The following is an 18,161-nucleotide window of genomic DNA, read 5'->3' as shown; positions in this document are numbered from 1 at the left end:
TGAGTTTCTGCTCCTGGAACACAAGTTTCAAAATGACCTACACAAAATCTACGAGTACTGATTTCTTTTTGTAATACTTCTTAATATAAATGTCAATTCCTCCTTCAACTTCACTTTTTAGAGCGGTTCGAGCTTCCTGAAGAACCCTACAAATTCTAACGTAAACTTCTTACTCCACATGGGCGTAGTGAAATGAAATTACACAGCCACGCTAAACACCTAAACAAACGGGCCACCGACTGCTGACACAGTCCTATTGCACAGTGATTCATCAAATCGCTTCGGAAGTACAAGTGATCAATGTTCTGTTGCTGCTATTTGCAAATACACGTGCGACCTACGAACAAATCATGCGATCTGGCGACAGATCGCGTGATCGTGGGTGTTTCGTGGCTGGGGCACTGAACCTTCTCTGCCTTCTATCCAGGAATTTAAGAATATCGTGTATGGCTACGAATTGTATTGCAATAGGTCGGTGAATTTCAAATAGACGTTAGTTTTATTGATCCAGTGAGAGCCGTGTCGAACGACAGACAGTGTCACGTGCTCTAGTAAGTACTAGCGCAGCACTGCGGAAGACAAGTTTTGCGTCATTCAGGGCCTGACTCATAGCAATCAAGTGCATCTCTCGTGACTAGCTAGCGCCAAGGGCAGGCGTATGTCAGTGCTGCAAACATACGCAGCCGCTGCGCGTGCCGACAAAACACTGTCGCGGACTAAATGAAAGCACAGCTCAATAGTCACGAGACAACCGACGGCGTCGCTTATTCTGCTTCTGACGGCCGCTGTTTGTTTATCTGCGTACTATTTCAAACGCTGGAGGCAACACAAATTCACAATATCACCAAATAACCAGTAAGTGTTGTGGGGAGTGGCTGCCCTGCAACCGGTAGAGTCTCGTTGCTATCTACGTACTTGCATTAGATAAACGGGGGAATGCCGTGTTTACGTCAGTGAGTTGAAGTTACTATATGACTGTGTCCTACATTGTGCTCTACGATTGTGTTAATTTACAGGGTGGAGTGCTGTTTGTACAGAACCACATAAGCTGTTGCACGAATAGTGTTTTTCTGCAGCTGAGAGTAACGGCACACAGTTTCGTTCCGCGGAAGTGCTGTAAACTATTCTGGAAGATCTTGAGAGTGCTGTTGTAGCGTCTGATACAGGTAATAATAAAAGTGCTACAGGTCGGCATGTTCAAAAAGTGTGCGAAAACTGTGCTGTCACGTACTGTGTTAACTGTTAATGCTTGAATTTGACGATGCTTGTTGCCTCCTTCTTTGCTTCCAAGCCGTCAGCCTTGGTGACAAGTGCTATTACGTCTATGACTTCCTATTTTGTGCTAATAATTCTTATCTGTGTACATAATACACACAACATACTTATAGTGTACTTTCACAAACTTCACTCTTTCTATGCCACTATGAATTTTCTTCTCATTTTCTCCTCTCAGTGTAATATACATTTCTGAAAATTTCCTGACAAAAGTCTTACTAAAATGCCTCATCTTTCGGCAATAGTTTTTCCATATTTCTTTCCTCTGCTGTTATTTTTCGTTTCTGTTGGTTCTGTATTTTATCAACCCACTTTCTTTCTAGTGCAAAATGTTTTACCTATTAATTTCTAAAGCAACAAAAATATTGAAATTTTTTTATGTATCTTAATACGTTACTCTGGCCCTTGAACCTATCCTCTGTGTAGCACGTTTTTACTTCAGGCTTCTGGATGCCTTTGCATATGTGCCAGTAACTTGTCACTTTTTTCGATAATCTTTTTTCGTAGAATTATTTCCTCACAAGTCAATTCTAATACCACATTTGCCCCCTGTTATCCTGTAATCTTTTCAACTTTAGAAATCTTTTACATCAGCATAAGTGAAATTCAGCATCTTATGTACTGTTAGTTTTGTCTGCTACCGTATTTTTTTTTGCACCTGCCATTTATTGTAGTGTTGGTCTTCCCAGTGGTTGTTTTAGCAGAGAGTCCGTTAACCTCTTCCATAATCCGATTAAAATTCAGCACTAGCTTCTAATAGTTTCTATTATTTTTGGTGCCTCTTAATTTCATGTTTTATCTTTCTGTATAATACGTAACAACATTCTGCAGCGCCAATTTTCGAATAATTAATTCTGCAGCGCCAATTTTCGAATAATTGACTTTCCCTACAATCGATACTTCACTTGTTTAAAACGCTATGTTCTACTTGTACGGTCTCCCCATTCGGCCTCCTCTGTTCCATGTAAATACTTTATGACAACGTTCATTATTTGAAAAAAAGCTTTGTCCAAACTGTCTTGATATACTCTGTGCTTAAACTTTGTGATGTAAACTTGCTTCTTAAAAAGTCATTCCACTCTTCTGTTTTGTCTTCACACGTGTCGCAAGCTATTTTCTATTCTTCGTTGTTTTATCTTCAATAATTTTTCGTTAATTTTCTTATCTGTAGACTCAAATGACGATTTCCATGTTTACTTAGATAGTTATTTTCGGCAAAAAGTGCTGTATATTCTGTGCACCTTTAGTTGGTATCTTTTTCCCTTGTACTTTATCCCTCTTCTGATACATTTAGTACGTCATATGCCGTCTCTATAGCGTTATTCGTAAGTTAAAGAGCAGTAGTGACGGACAGGAATACTGTCTTAATTCTTCAACAACAAATTTGCCTTTCATGCTCACCTGCTTCAACATTGGCGTCCGAAAGGTTTGGGTGGTGGGGGGGCGGGGGGGGGGGGGGGGAGGCAGCGCAACAGGGGGCGCTGTAGGCTCCCGTTTGGAATCTGGAGTACAGATTTTTCATTTATTAAAGAACTATCACATTCTTCTAGAAGTGAGTGGATAACAATATCTGAGGTATAATAAGTTTTTGTTACCTACACAGTTTAGCCCTTGTGGCATAACGCGTCTCGAAAATGACAACTGACCTACTCATTTATATAAAAAAAATGGCAATGTTACAATGTGTCCTCCTCCCCTCTCCATCCCTGCAAAAATTTTTGCAAATGTCTGTACACTTCACAAGCAAGTTAGGGAGGATTTTCTCGATGTATAGGTTAATTTGAGTAGTACAGTCCTTAATAAGCACGTCTTGTTCAAAGTGATATGGCCGACCCAAGCTCTCATCAATGAGTCGAGTACTATACATATGAATAATTATGGAGAGATACATGGATGTTAACATGGTATTTTAGCCACTTGAAAATTGTCATTAACGCGATGAGAAGTAGGGCGCCAGGGTCTTATTAATGTTAGTGCGAGAAACGTTGTTGTACTCGGGTGCTTTAGGATTTGAGAAGTTGTTGAAATCAGAAAGCAATGTTTCGTCGGAATACCGGTAAGGAACTTGCCGCCAAGTATTTCTCAACCTGCTGGTCTTATTTTCTAAACTGTATGGTTCTCAGACCGCTCAGGCAATGAACTATGTGTTGCGCAATATGAAACTGTAATATTTTTGAGGTAAATTTTCTTCAGGTGGATAAAAGTCTAGAATAGGGCGAGTGGCGTACTTACGTGTTTCGTGCAGGAATGTTGTCAACACTTCCCTTGAGGTAGACTTGGCCACTGTTTCTATGTTTCAATACAGTGTATCGATACGTGGAACTGTTTCAGTGTTTCGGAACGGCTGTGGTTCACTGTTTCGAAACAGTGGTGTTTCATTCCGCCCCTGTCTCGGATAACCGGAGCAGATTCGATCTCGAGCCAGACACAGAAACTGTATCGTTGTTTCAAAATAAGGCTGTTTCAGTTCACCTGTGCTTGGAACGGACTAATTGTGTCGAAACAGCGTTTCATTCCGCTCTGTGTCGGACGAGATTCGGGCTCGGCACAGGTACTGAAACACAACTTACCACTTCATGAAACACTTTCATGTGTCGAAATCTTTTTGACAAGCAATAGCATGAAGCTTAAGATATCCGAAAATAAAGCTTCGTTTCTAGCTGACTGTCCTATTCCGAGATGGCATAATATCTGCTTAATAAACACTAACCAAACAATAAAACAACGCATACTATTCACATTCAAAATAATAAATATGTGAAATCATTTAGTTACATTACACTTTTTTAATAACATACGCTTCTCTGTTCATGTGCAGTGATCATATTAAGAAACGCAAGTAAGCCTACAACATTTTGAATAAAAAAAGGCGTAGAGTGACAGTTATTAGACATATACATAAATTTGATGAGGTATAATTGCAAGCAATCTGTTTGACATATTACTCACAGTGTAATGGTGAACGGGAAGGTCTGGGAAGCATGGTGAATTTATAGTAACGGTTCGAAACACCTTGAAAGACAAAATTTTTTGTTATATTTTGTTATTTATTCGAATTGTTTGGCGTTATTTGTGAGTCTATAGTCACTGTGCCTATTATCCACAATGATTCCCTTTGTGTGCATGGAAATTAGCAGGATGGGTATATTACCCATACTAACGGAATGTGGGAATCCCAGTAGCATATCCGTTGTTTCTGCAGTTTGCTCCCACCTCCAGTTCCGTTCGTGGTGGTTCTTCTGTCTTCAGCTATGGCTGTCCTCAACCGATTGAAAAGTATGAAAGTCACACGACACGAAAGCAGCGCATTTGCTGCAGGAAATACGAAACTGCCAAGACGCCCGTGTGATAGTTTCATACTTTCTGCGAAATGATTAGCGCTCTCGCACCTCATTTGTGTTTATATGGACATACTTATACAGTAGACATTCAAGATGATAAAATGTCTAGGGATATTAGATTACAAAACACAAACCGTTTGACTGTTTCGAAACAGCGTATCGAAACATTACATTGAACTGTTTCATTTGTTTAGAAACAGCTACGTGTTTCTGCTTGCCCATCTCTACCTTGAGGTATGTCGGGAGCAAAAGATGTCAGCTGTTTTTGTTAAGCAGCCAATGAAAAAGCAGCAGGCAGACGACCAGTTTTGAAGTAAGACATACGGGAGAAAGGGTGAAACATTGATACAAACAAGGATTATAAATTAAAATGCTCCTTCTTTGAATCGCAGCTATCTGAACTGCGCTAATATCTGGAAACCAAGGACAGCATGGCAACCCTTGATGTACTCGAAAAAGGTGTGAAATAGTTCTCCGCTATGAGTTGGTATGCAATCGATCTGTGCGAGGCCGGCCGCGGTGCCCGAGTGGTTCTAGGCACTTCAGTCCGGAACCGCACGACTGCTACGGTCGCAGGTTCGAATCCTGCTTCGGGCATGGATGTGTGTGATGTCCTTAGGTTAGTTAGGTTTAAGTAGTTCTAAGTTCTAGGGGACTGATAACCACAGCAGTTAAGTCCCATAGTGCTCAGAGCCATTTTGAACAAAATATTTCTATCGAAACTCACTAGGAAACAGCACAATGATTTAAATTTCAGCGCCACAAATGAACTGCCTCTCTTATTGGCTACGCGAAACTGACACGTTGGCAAGCTATGAGCAATAGATAAGCACCATGGCTGCCGCTTGCCCTGATCTTTAGCCCAGCGTCAACGAAGAAAGACTTCTCTTACGTCGCCTCGGAGATAACATTACATTGTGAAAGTTCTTCGACAGATCTTTGATAAATGCTGTTACCAAGCATTGCTGGGGTATTTATTCATTCCAGAAGAACTTTGGCAATGTAATGTTATCTCCGAGGGTACGTAAGAGAAGTCTTTCTTCGTTGACGCTGGGCTAAAGATTAGGGCAAGCGGCAGCCACGGTGGTGCTTATCTATTGCTCATAGGTTGGCAACGCGTTTTTTTCGCGTAGCCACTAGGAGAGGCAATGTATCTGTGGTGCCGAAATTTAAATCATTGTGTTGTTTTCTAGTGAGTTTCGAGAGAAATATTTTCATTAATCCATCTCCTCCTTCGCCCCCTCATTCCGTCCATCTCCTCATTACCCCTCTCTCTGTCTACCTCCACCCTCCCCTTCTCTATTCCTCACCCCCTTTTCGCTATCACTCCTGTGGGAGGTAGGTCGTTTGTACCTGCACAGTATTCCTTTCCAGACTGTAAGCAATATTTGTACCACATTTGGTTGAAATCGATACAGGTGCTTAGTAGATGTTGAACACATGTTTATATAACGTGTACCAGACGGATGTGTTTGTTTCTCTGCTGTATTACACCATATGACTCTAGAGAGGATGTTAAATTTGCCTGTGGTATTCCGCCGTGTGGCCTGATCTTAGGTCCCAAAATAGATTGATAAAATTATTGGCTCTCTAAAGCACTCATTCCGTACTGGTATCTGGTTGACACGCGGAAAAGCGCAGAACAAATTGTACTTGATACTTTTAAAGGTATTTCATGTCAGTCAAATAAAAGAAATAAAATCAAAGCTCGTTTTTGAACAGTTTTACGTCAGCCCTTCTCGTACACAGCCTCGCTCCTAGCGGCAGTAGGGAATCTTATTCCCACAGTGTCTTTATATAAATAATAATAGATAATGTACCTAACAAATTTGGTTGAAATTGCTGAGGTGCTTCTGAGTTATGCTTCAATGTCATTCCCACGCCCGTGATCCCGGGTTCGATTCCCGGCGGGGTCAGGGATTTTCTCTGCCTCGTGATGGCTGGGTGTTGTGTGCTGTCCTTAGGTTAGTTAGGTTTAATTAGTTCTAAGTTCTAGGCGACTGATGACCTTAGAAGTTAAGTCGCATAGTGCTCAGAGCCATTTGAACCATTTTGAACCAACGACTTTTGCGGTGAACTCACCCTCTGTTGGTTCGTATCCTTTCGTTAACGTCTTTTACAGGTATTCTTTCGAGCTGGTTAAAGCTATAACATGCTACCAAGATCGTCCCATGAGATCTATGGATTAAGGACTGCCGATTGAGATGATGTCTCCGTAATGGGGACAAAAGCCACTAATTTACAAGAAATTGTTTGTTTCATGTAGCTGTCTTTGACAAATTTGTACGTAGATCTAATTCCCAACTTTTCTACACTCCTGTGCATATTTGGCGTCAGTATGTTTTGACAAAGCTCTCCTTGTTTGATGCGCCGTTGATAAAACAATCTCTCACGCACCACACGATGAAATACTGTCTTGTATCCTAATGCTTGATTGCAAATGTGTATCTTGGTTCTCGCCACATGGCTACTGTCACACCATAGTTCTCTCATCTTTGAGGAAAGTTTGAATTTGCTCTCATCCGTAAATATTAACAACACCCCTGTACTCCTGCCCTTGGTTGACATGGCTCCTTCTGAACTGGAGCCCTTTGCCTGGTTATCTTAGCTCACGTATGACTTTTTCTTGGCACTCTTCCGTCACAGCGTTCTTCTTTGATAACCCTTCATACAGGTGATTAACTTGCTTATCACATGTTTGCAGCAGCTGGTTTGTAGTTTTATTTGCTCTTAATCGAGAATTACCATTAATCCTTCCTTGGACTTCTGTTTGAAAGTCGTATTTTGCATTGCCATCCGCCTGCGACCTCCTTGTGTTATACCCAAACTTACTTTCTGGGATATTCAACAAACTGGCAGTATCTCTGGCAGTGATCCTTCCCACTGCGACCTTGTAGACCACGCGGCGAGACGAGGGGAAAAAATGAGAAGACAAGGAGAAACAGGCCGTATTATTACGCACACAGCCCGCGCTTCTACCAGAGAACTCATATGATGCTCATACTTGTCCAAATAATTAAGAATGAAGTTTCATTGCCCCATTGCCCGAATTATTTATTTTCAAAATATTTGTTTGTTAACATTTGACAATCACATAAGGACGCATACCTGTTTGAGCTGTCTTTCTACAGAACCGCACGATTTTGTGTATTTTTGACGCGTAATCACTCAACTAACACCGAAAATTATTAAAAAGGGTGTCTGGATTAATACTGACAGCCTCCGTATGTATGATACGAAACGAAGTTGAAAGATGCCTACAGATTTTTTGGATACAGCACCTGGCAAATGTACCAACTACACAATTACTTACGGAAGCTTAGAAAGAAAGTGCCGGAAAGCCGAGATTCAGAAACATTAATGAAAGCTTTATTAAACGAAGTGACTGGTTTAGGTATTTGTCAGGTCAGAAATACCTTTCATGCGCTCAAAGATGGTTTCACGTATGTAGAACTTGTAAATACAGTCATTATACGTTTATCATTAAAACTGGCAGCTTTGAATTTTAGACGGTTACCCTTCTTCTTTTAGCTACAAGACACAAAGTTCTAGAAACTGTCAACAACATTGCAGAAAATAGTGTGCCCTGTACAACACTTTTTTTTTGTAGTTTTCTTAGCGCTAAATGTTGCGTCAATCTCGCTGATACTGATTAATCAAGTATTCGTGTTCACGAAATTGACGTTTGCTCCACGCTCCTAGAACAATTTAGGATTCTTGGCTCCAATGAAAGATACCGTACTACAAAAGGCCGAAAGAGTTGTACGGTCATACATGAGTATGTTGCCAGTGTCGATTTGAAAAACACAGTGGAGACAGGAACGCCTGTCTCCATTGATGGTGGGACAATTGTGAGTACGTGAAACATCAGTTTTCTGATATTTTACAAAAAGACATTGAAAGAGTTGCCTGCTTCCAAGTTTTAATATGCCACGAAACAGCGAGTTGAACGTGAAGTCTACGAAGAGGTCGAAATTTAGATCGGTACCAAAACGAAAAGATATTCCCCCACGTACCCGATTTTCGCAGCTAGAGATTTAAGTTACAGGAAATATTCAGGTTGTTTTTATTTTTATTTCTGTAGATGTGTACGACGTGGGCGCTGAATTGCAATTCATACTAAATGAGCAATAGTTCGTACGAAGCTGAGAGATCGATTTTGTTAAAAAAATCATTTCTTTTTGTATCAGAAGTTTAAAGTAACCATTATGCATATGTTTGGTTCAGTACAAACATCTACGTAGCTTTTCCGTGCACTGAAGGGAAAGAAATCTGCGAAGAAAAGATCGTTGACAGTCGTTCGTGTGAAATTATGTTTCCAAATTGCGGCTGGTGCACAAAACGTGTTACCAGTCAATGATTCTTGGACGAAAGAGAAAGAAATGTCAATTAACAGTGCTTGTTCATGAGTTCCCTGTACAGGTGCAGTAGCCACTGTTTGATGTCACCAGTAAAGGCGTTGTTAATGTTAAAGCTACATCAGTTGCAAGGACTACAAGTAGGAATAACATTCCACAACGTGACATATGCTACCAGTATCGCTAGACTCATTCATAGTCGGCCCTAGCTAGTTGATTTATTTGACCTTGCCCTTCCCCTTCCCCTCCCCCCCACCACTCCACTTTCCCCTTCCCCCTGCCTCTTCACAGTCGCCTTCCCCACTTCCCGACTCCGATGTTGGCCGGACGCCAACTTTGCCACTGCAGTGCTCGCGGTAACTATTTATGGTTAGCTCGAACCAATGATCTGTGCTTCTACCGAGTGGATGCAGGCCCGGGGGTAAAAGGAAATTTTATGAGAACTAAAAATAGAAATTCATTTAGATTAAGCTTTAGTCATGTCTGTAACTATTTGTGAAATGTAACATCTGCAATCACTATTTCTTTAGTCTGATATTTATAATATCGTCATCGTTGTCAGACGGTAGACATTAGCAGCCGGAAGAAAGTTAGTTTTGGACTTTACCATGTCGTCTACGCACTTTCTATTACAACGATGTCTCGTGCTTTTGTTGCTATTATTGTTGTTGTTGTTGTTGTTGTTGTTGTTGTTTCCGTCGTCTTCTGCCCGGAGACTAACCTGATGGAGTTTTCCACATTAGTCTATTCCAGAGATCGGCAACAGGCGGACCGCGGAAGGTCGAACCTCAGACCGCCAAATCTTCTTAAATACAGTGCGACGTCCAACTAAGTATCCTGGCGCCTCGTTCGCACTAGGCTAGTAATTTAGTCGAGTACTGAGTAACTAAAACGTGTCTTAAAAACAAAAATTTAGTCGAGTAGATGAGCAAATCATTTAGTCGAGTCGATCCGTTTCATTCTGTTTTTCTCGGCGAGTAGCGCCTCCCACCACGCGTCTCTGCTCACTCGTCCATTTGTTAAACAAGTCCGAATCTGTCGTTTTAGTCAGAGAGACCGCAGTGGGCGGTCGGTCTCTACTTCGTTTCGTCAATCGCACGCAGGCCGCAGAGCAATTATTCATTTGTTTTACAATGTATGCTGGATACTTAGTAAACACCAAAAACCATTTTCAGATTCTGAAATAATGAAAGAATGTATGTTGGAAGTAGCCTCGGCACCTTTCCAAGAAAAAAAGGATGTTGTCGCTGCAATTCAAAGTATTCCAATGTCGGCAAGAAGTAATACAAGAAGAACGGAAATTTTAGCTACTGATATTAAAAGCACTCTGCTTGAACTTTTGGATAACCCTCTATGCTACTCTATTGCACTTGACGAATCGTGTGACATTGTTGATGATAAACAAATATCTATTTTCGTGAGATTTTTCGACATTGAAAATAAGATATTCAGGGAAGAATTGCTCGCAACATTGCCTTTGAAAGGTAACACTCGAGGAGAAGATTTAGTCAAAGCTATTGGCGAATTTATTAATAATTCCAACATTCGTTATGATAAAATAGTGTCGCTTTCAACTGACGGCGCCCCAGCGATGATTGGCAAAGAAAAAGGTGTAGTAAAGAAAATTAGGGATAAGAATCCAGGTCTAATATCGTTTCAGTATAGAATTCATCAGGCTGCCCTTTGTGGAAAAGTCAGTGCTACACTGAAAGAAGTAATGGACAGCTTGGTGCAGTTGATTAATTTTATGAGATCTCATTCTTCTCTTCAACACCGAAAGTTCAAGAAGTTTCTTTCAGAATGTGATGCAGCGTATTCTGACTTATTGCAATACAACAATGTTCGTTGGTCAAGTAAAGCTCAAGTTGTTGAACGTTTCTGGGTAACAAAGGAAGAAGTAACCTCCTTCTTGCAAATCTTGGATCGCAGGAAGCAAAGAAACGCCGAGAGTTCATAACGAACGAGCGCAATATGCTTGCTGTGGCTTTTCTGAAGGATATTCTGAAATATTTAAATGCGCTCAACATAGAGTTACAAGGGAATGGGAAATTAATATGTGATATGATACAAAGCGTGTCTGCGTTTCGTCGTAAGCTGGATATTTTTGAAAAAGCTATTGCAAGGCACGAATTTTGTTCATTTCCTAACAGTTGTTGAGTATAAAAAAGAGAACTCTGAAGAAGACATTGCAGTGATGGTAAGATTTCTGCCCGATCTAAGGGACTAATTTGCTACAAGATTTCAAGACTCTGCAGAAATTGGAAAGCCGTCTCAATTCCTAAAATTTCCTTATGAAGTTTATGTATCGGCAGAATGGACTGATGTGGCAGCTAAGTTGTTCAGCGTTCCAAAGTCTTCACTTCAAGTGGAGATAATCGACTTGCAAGAATATATTTCTTTCCAAATTTATAAAACTCTATCCACTGAAGAATTTTGGGGTAAACATGTTTCAGAAAAATATGAAAATTGTAAGAAAGTAGCTATCAATCTGGCCACTATGTTAGGTTCGACACATATATGCGAATCGTCGTTCTCGAAAATCAATTTTTCGAAGAACACATTTACCTCGAAGACATACTTCGCATTTGCTACACCCCTCGTAGACTGAACTTTGAAAAACTGGCTCTAGCCCGTCGATGTAATTTCTCACATTGAATATATTACAATATTAACTGAGAACTACTTGTTTTACTTGGTTTACCCTTTTTTTGAAAACTAACTCGACTTGAAAACAAAATAAAAAAAGCAGTACCTTTTAATTATTAGTTTTTTTCTGACCTTCCATAACAATTTTACATCGAATCCGGACCCCACTGAAAACTACTTGCCGACCCCTGGTCTATCCTGTAGAAACGTCATCTCCGAATACCTACAACAGTACGTTTAACGTATTCATTCTTTGCTTCCTTTTTTTACCTCCACGTTTCTCTATGTCACCAAATTATCGATTCCTTGATGCCCTAGAATGGATCCTATCAACCGTTCTCTTCTTCTAGTCAAGCTCTGCTATAAATATCTTTTTTTCCCGATTACATTCAGTACCTCCACACTAGTTACTCTACCAACCCATCTAATCTCCAGCGTTCTTCTGTAGCGCCACACTTCAAAATCTTGTTCTGTTCTTCTTTTGATTGTTTATACCCCACGTTTCACTTCAGTACAAGACCTCGAATCAGGCAAACACATGGTGACAATTATTGAACTATACGAAAAAAAGTAAATTAGTTACAAACTACGGCGTGCACTCACTTTATTCAACATGTAAACGTCACCACATATATTCGAATTCAGGTTATGACATGTTCTATATGCCTGCCATCATTGACGATGATATGGCGCAGATGAACAGAGGAATTCTGCATGACCCGCTGAAGTGTTGGAACATCGATGTTGTCGATGACCTCCTGAATGGCCGTTTTCAGCTCAGGAATGGTTTTGGGGTTATTGCTGTACTCCTTGTCCTTAATGTAGCCGCAGAAAAAGGAGCCGTATGTGTTCAGATCCGGAGAATATGGTGACCAATCGAGGCCCATGCCAATGGCCTCTGGGGACCTCAGAGCCAGAATGTGGTCCCCAAGGTGCGCCTCAAGGACATCACTGTCCTGCTTCGATGGGGTCAAGCTCCGTCTTGCATGGACCACATCTTGTCGAAATCAGTATCACTTTGGATAATGGGGATGAAATCATCTTCCAAAATCTTCAAATGGCTCTAAGCACTATGGGACTTAACATCTGAGGTCATCAGTTCCCTAGACTTAGAACTACTTAAACCTAACTAACCTAAGGACATCACACAACACCTAGTCATCACGAGGCGCTTCGTCGCTAAACCAAATACTAATTCCCATCATGCCCCGCGGCCAACAGTGCTATTTGAACGTCCTAAGGCAAACCGTTCAGAAGTTATGACGATTTTATTTCATATAGTTCAATAATTGTCACCTTCTGTCAGAAAATTCTTGCTTTACTGTATTTTTGTAATTGTCTAGACTGCAAATGACATACAATCTTAAAATTTGATAACTACTTTTCGTATGTTCATACAACCATCTCCAGATCAGATCAGACATGATAAACTATTACGTCAGCGTACAGAATATGGATGGATGGCATCGTCTGCATAAACTGATACCAGCTCACATAAGAGACTTCAGTAAAATTTTGGCTATACCAACATGGTAAAAGGCTGGTCCTAAACCATGCTTAATAAAATTTCAGTCAAGTATAAAATATTTGAACATTACCCATTACAAAACGTAACTTATTAAAACCAAGCAAGTAAGCTACCATGTTGGTCAAGCTTGTCTGACCTTTTAGAAGCTATAAGACTACCAACTGACTGTAAACTTGCTGTTTGAAACGCACGAAATTTGTTTTGAAAATTATTTTGCTTACCAAAAGACTTACTAGAACATTTGTTCTTCTGTTCATGTCCTTAGGAAGCGCTTGTCATTAACAACTTCTACTGTCATTTATTTTCCTGATTTTGGGAATCGAGAATTAAATGCCTGTATTTTTCGCCAACACTCAGACACCAAAATTCGAGGAAAATTGCATTTTCGTAAACTCTATAAAGACACCACAGTGAAGATCGATTTCGTTAAAACCCAGAAGGCAAGATTTGGGCGAAACGTTGGTCCCGAGTTTTCATTATCAGAAGATGTCTGAAAAATAGCGATTCATTTGCAACGATTTAAATCTGTCAGTAAACTTTCTGCTGTGGTAACACTAAAGACATGAGAGAGGGTCTGGCTGAAAGTGAATCTTGACGTATTGTGATATACATTGGTCAACACCAAACCGAATCTGAAAAGGATTCTCAGAAACAAGCAGAATCAACCGTCTCATTGACCAATTATTAATTGATCAACAACGACTCAGCAACACGTAAGCTTTTTTTTATAACATTAACTGATATTATCTTCTTTTTTTTAAGTAGGAGAATTAATTTGTACACTAGCGTATGAAGGCGATCGTTTGCAACTTTTGAATACGCTGCCTAGCAAAAATGGTTGAAGCACACAGATGCCATGACAGGATATCAGTGTAACTTAGAACATGTACATACCGTCGATAGTTATGTAAATGATTATAGAGTTGCAATTCACTACCGTAATAGATACAACGGCCACCAGAGTGGATTAGCGTCGTTTCTGTCTAGCGTTACCAACCCTGGTTTGCGATATAAGGCGGTGTAACGGCGTCAGACGTCGAGCGGTGACTGTGAAGGACACCGAGGTACCGCATATTCGTGCGACACCATTATCGGCAGCTGAGTGGAGGCTCATCGTGGAACTTCATTTGAGCGACTGGTCGAATTGTGCAGTATGCTATTATGGCAGTAGCCCGATGTTGGCCTGCAAACTGTGGCGTGTGTGTGTGTGTGGGAGGGGGGGGGGGGGATGCTTATTTTTGAAGATTCCAGTCGACCAAGTTTGACCATATGAATGGAGGATCGCGGTGTTGTGCATCAAACACATCGTAACCCCTTTCACATCTGCGGGTGCCATCCGAGAGCAAGTAATGGTGTCCCTGCAACTGTCTGTGTCATCAGCGCCATTCCAGGAAGACTGTCAGGAGCCGAACTAGAAAATTACCGTCCCATTTTAAGGCGACGGCTGGAGGGGTGCAGTGGGCGGGAACCATGGAGTGCTGGTGACTGACGTCGCATTGTGTTCAGCGAATAATTGCGATCCTTCTTAAGCAAATCAGTGCAAGCATCCAGGCCAGAGAGCGTCCAAGTCACACTGATAAGTGTGCTGACGCTGCCAAGTTTTTCGTAAATTTGTCTCTTTTGGAATCGCAGAACAATGTCACATACTCTTTAACCCTTTACGTGCAATTTCATTTCTTTTTCTCCTTTCAGATGCTTCGCTTTTTTTTTTGTCAGGCAGCGTATTTCTTTTGTAAAATAAGTCACAGTAGCTGTAGGTTTGGTCAGACAACGAAACCGTCAAAGGTGCGAGAATTGGAAGCTTTTCTGCAATCTATGGTTTTCATGCACTTGATTTTTATCGCTGATCTAGATACAAGTCGTCATGATTTGGCACATGTATTTCAGATGATGTCATTTTACAACTGAGACTGTTCTATTGTCCGCCCGAAAGTGGTTGTTTCGGGTGAACTGACGTACTGCTATTGTGCAAATAGTGATCTTTTCAAAAAGTTATTTTTTCCAGTCTACAGTCAGTTAGGTGGTAAGCTATGTTTGAATCTTAGCTTCATCTATTCTTGTCTTCCGGCAGTGTTGTGTGAAGATTGAGAAACGATTTTCTTAACCTGAATCCACAATTGCAGCTCCAATGCCTTGTCGGTCACAGATCCTAGAAATATGCGGTCCCTATGCAGCCGGACAAAAAAAGAGTTTTGCCACGAGCTCACTGGCGCCACCGAAACACAAGATAAAATACTTTCCGATACTTCCCATATGCATCTGTTACTCCGGATGTTCCAGATTGCTTAAGGGGATCAAAGCAAAATGAACGGTTTCAAAACAAATCTAAAAACTAATACTTTAAAAAGCTTGAGTACTTAACGTAATCAGCATATCGAGGGGTGCTGAGAACGTTGAATTTTGCTTGAATTTCGGTTAAGGTTCACTCACCCTTTGTGTTCTGCAAAATACTCCGTTGACATTCAGCAGGTCAATAAATACCTACTCTCGTATCCGAAGATTCCGCACTAATGACCTCGATGTCGTCGGGATGTTAAACCCTAAGTTTCTTCGTATCAAGAGCTGTGTCAGCATGCACTAAGGCATCGCTTTGTCTGTCCCTCTTTCTGTCCCTCGCTATCTGTACCATCTTGTTGTAGCTGCCTTATTTCATTCCATGGATAAAACTTTCTGCTCGTAATTGGATATTTTGGATCTCTCTTAAATTTTTTCCCAGAAAGTTCTTTTTAAGAGGCTGTTATGTGTAATTAGGTAACCAGTTAATATAGTTCTTCTTCTCTGTGTCATATTAACAAAAGCCGATTTAATTTGATTTCCTGTAGTATTTATTCATTGGCTTTTCTTTCAGTCCCGGATACATTTGTGGCTTCTACTCAGGTCCACATCTTTAATGCTTCAGATTTTTCCTTTCCTGTTTTCGCGGAGTCCATACTTCACACTTACTGCTTAAAATGCTCCAAATAAATATCGTGATAAATTCATTTCTTGTTTCTGTAGTGTTCTCGATATCTTGGGACTGGATGGTTAGATTATTAAGCGTCCAGTCTGGAATGGAATCAATGTTTTTAATTTCTGTAAATGGTTTCCAACAATTAAAATCAAGTCCTCCCGGATCTTCAACACCTGTCGCCGCTGTATGATGACAGGAAGCGAACGCCGTCTCGGATCTGATGGAGCTCTGGATCTTGGCTAACCCTCAGGAAGACCTCCCCCAAAATCGGGTGATGAGACTTGCATCGAGGCCAAACGTGTAAATCACTGCGGCAGGTACCCTGAAACTTAGACCACAATTACTACCTTCGTCCAGGAAGTAACAATGGGCTTTTTAAGCTTCAAATGAGCAGTTAAATTTTTTCATCGGCCCATTTTAGCTCTCATGGGCTCATGGGCGTGGCCCATGCCCGAAGCTCAACTACTTAGCCCCACGATGAATATAAATATCGCAGAACAACCATCAAATCCATAAACGCAGGCAAAACAGAGTCAAGCGTTAGCATCAAGCTTCTTATAACTTAAACCTAAGACTGAACAAGCGCACGATTACTATATTCAAACAGAATAAGATAACAGGGGTTAGCAACAAGACTTTTAAAACTTACTGCCTTAAATTTAATACTGGCCAAGCTCAATGACTACTACATTCAAGCAATAAGCTACTTCACCCAGACGCGCCATATTCCCACAGGCTCACAACCGCAATCCAATAGCGTAACCTTAACGGGGCGTAGCTAAGCAAGCGAGGCCGAACACTGGCCAGGCTGTAACCGTGCGGACATTTAAGGCGCTGCGCAGAATGATGTTAAATAAGCCCGCGCGACCGCACCCAGCTCATCAGTTGCGGTCAAGCACTGTTACTTAAAATTTACTAACTGCGATGGTGCACCTCTTTACTAATATACAAAAGCGAAGTGCGCTATTTCAAGAGCACACTCCATAATACAACCACTCCCAAAGGCGACGTACACACTTTATAAAGAAAAGTCTGGAGCCAATTAAAAAAAAAAAAAACAATACGATAAAGGCCCTTACCATACAACGCCCTGCAATGCCAGGACACTGTGACCACGCAACGCAGCACACGGACCTCTCAACTTTCCACAGTTCACGCTTCAGTTTTTTTGAAAACATACTGTACCCACGCGACAGACCACATGTACCTCCCCCTCCTGGGTTACATCAATAGGAACAACCAGATACGGACCATCCAGAATCGCCATAGCCAAGAAAAGTATCACTGCTGAGTAACGATTCTTTACGTCAGCCTACTACGACTGTCCATGAGCTAACACTCCGTTGCAAGTAATGAAACGTTTGCTATCGATGTTGCCGCCGGAGGCAATCTGTACAACATTTCACAACGGCCTCTCCGCACGACAACAGGGCAAGGAGAATCGAACGCAGCACCTAGTAACGGTAGCAGCTACTCCGTAACTTTCGTTTCCACCACTTTACTAAGGTGGACAGGCTTTTGTAGTTCTCCTTAGCAACAAGAAGGTTATCAAACACAGCGAGCGAGGTGGCGCAATGGTTAGCACACTGGACTCGCAATCTGGAGGACGACAGTTCAATCCCGTGTCCGGCCATCCTGATTTAGGTTTTCTGTTTTATCCCTAAATTGCTTCCGGCAAATGACGGGATGGTTCCAAAAAAAATGGCTCTGAGAACTATGGGACTTAACATCTGAGGTCATCAGTCCCCTAGAACTTAGAACTACTTAAACCTAACTAACCTAAGGACATCACACACATCCATGATCAAGGCAGGATTCGAACCTGCGACCGTAGCGGTCACGCGGTACCAGACTGAAGCGCCTAGAACCGCTCGGCCCGTCCCGAGTTCAAGTCCGGGCGGGGGCACACATTTTCATCTGTCCCCATCGAGGTATATCAACAACACCTGTCGGCAGATGAGGGTTTCAATTAATTACCATTTATTCTAGAGAAGCTTGAAACGTCCCCTTTGAACAATATACATGACTGTGCTTAAACTGACACACAATATTTTTAGCGCAAC

At 41.3% G+C, this 18,161-nt stretch overlaps 1 protein-coding gene across 2 annotated transcripts in view; it reads left to right on the top strand.

The window, feature by feature from the left end:
- Positions 1-686: 686 nt before the first annotated feature.
- Positions 687-18,161, top strand: part of LOC126092355 (uncharacterized) — a 94,105-nt gene continuing 76,630 nt past the window's right edge. Inside the window, exon 1 of one of the 2 annotated variants that reach the window (XM_049907896.1) lies at positions 687-1,166. The gene's annotated coding sequence lies outside the window, so the exon portion shown is untranslated. Of the gene's footprint in view, positions 1,167-9,323; positions 9,396-18,161 lie in introns of those variants that run through there. The other variant, XM_049907897.1, reaches the window with a different exon arrangement.

The sequence above is a fragment of the Schistocerca cancellata genome, chromosome 7, assembly GCF_023864275.1.
Source record: "Schistocerca cancellata isolate TAMUIC-IGC-003103 chromosome 7, iqSchCanc2.1, whole genome shotgun sequence".
Classification (NCBI taxonomy): Eukaryota; Metazoa; Arthropoda; class Insecta; order Orthoptera; family Acrididae; genus Schistocerca; species Schistocerca cancellata.
Note: the sequence above shows the minus strand (reverse complement) of the source record. Positions and strands in the feature narration are given on the sequence as shown.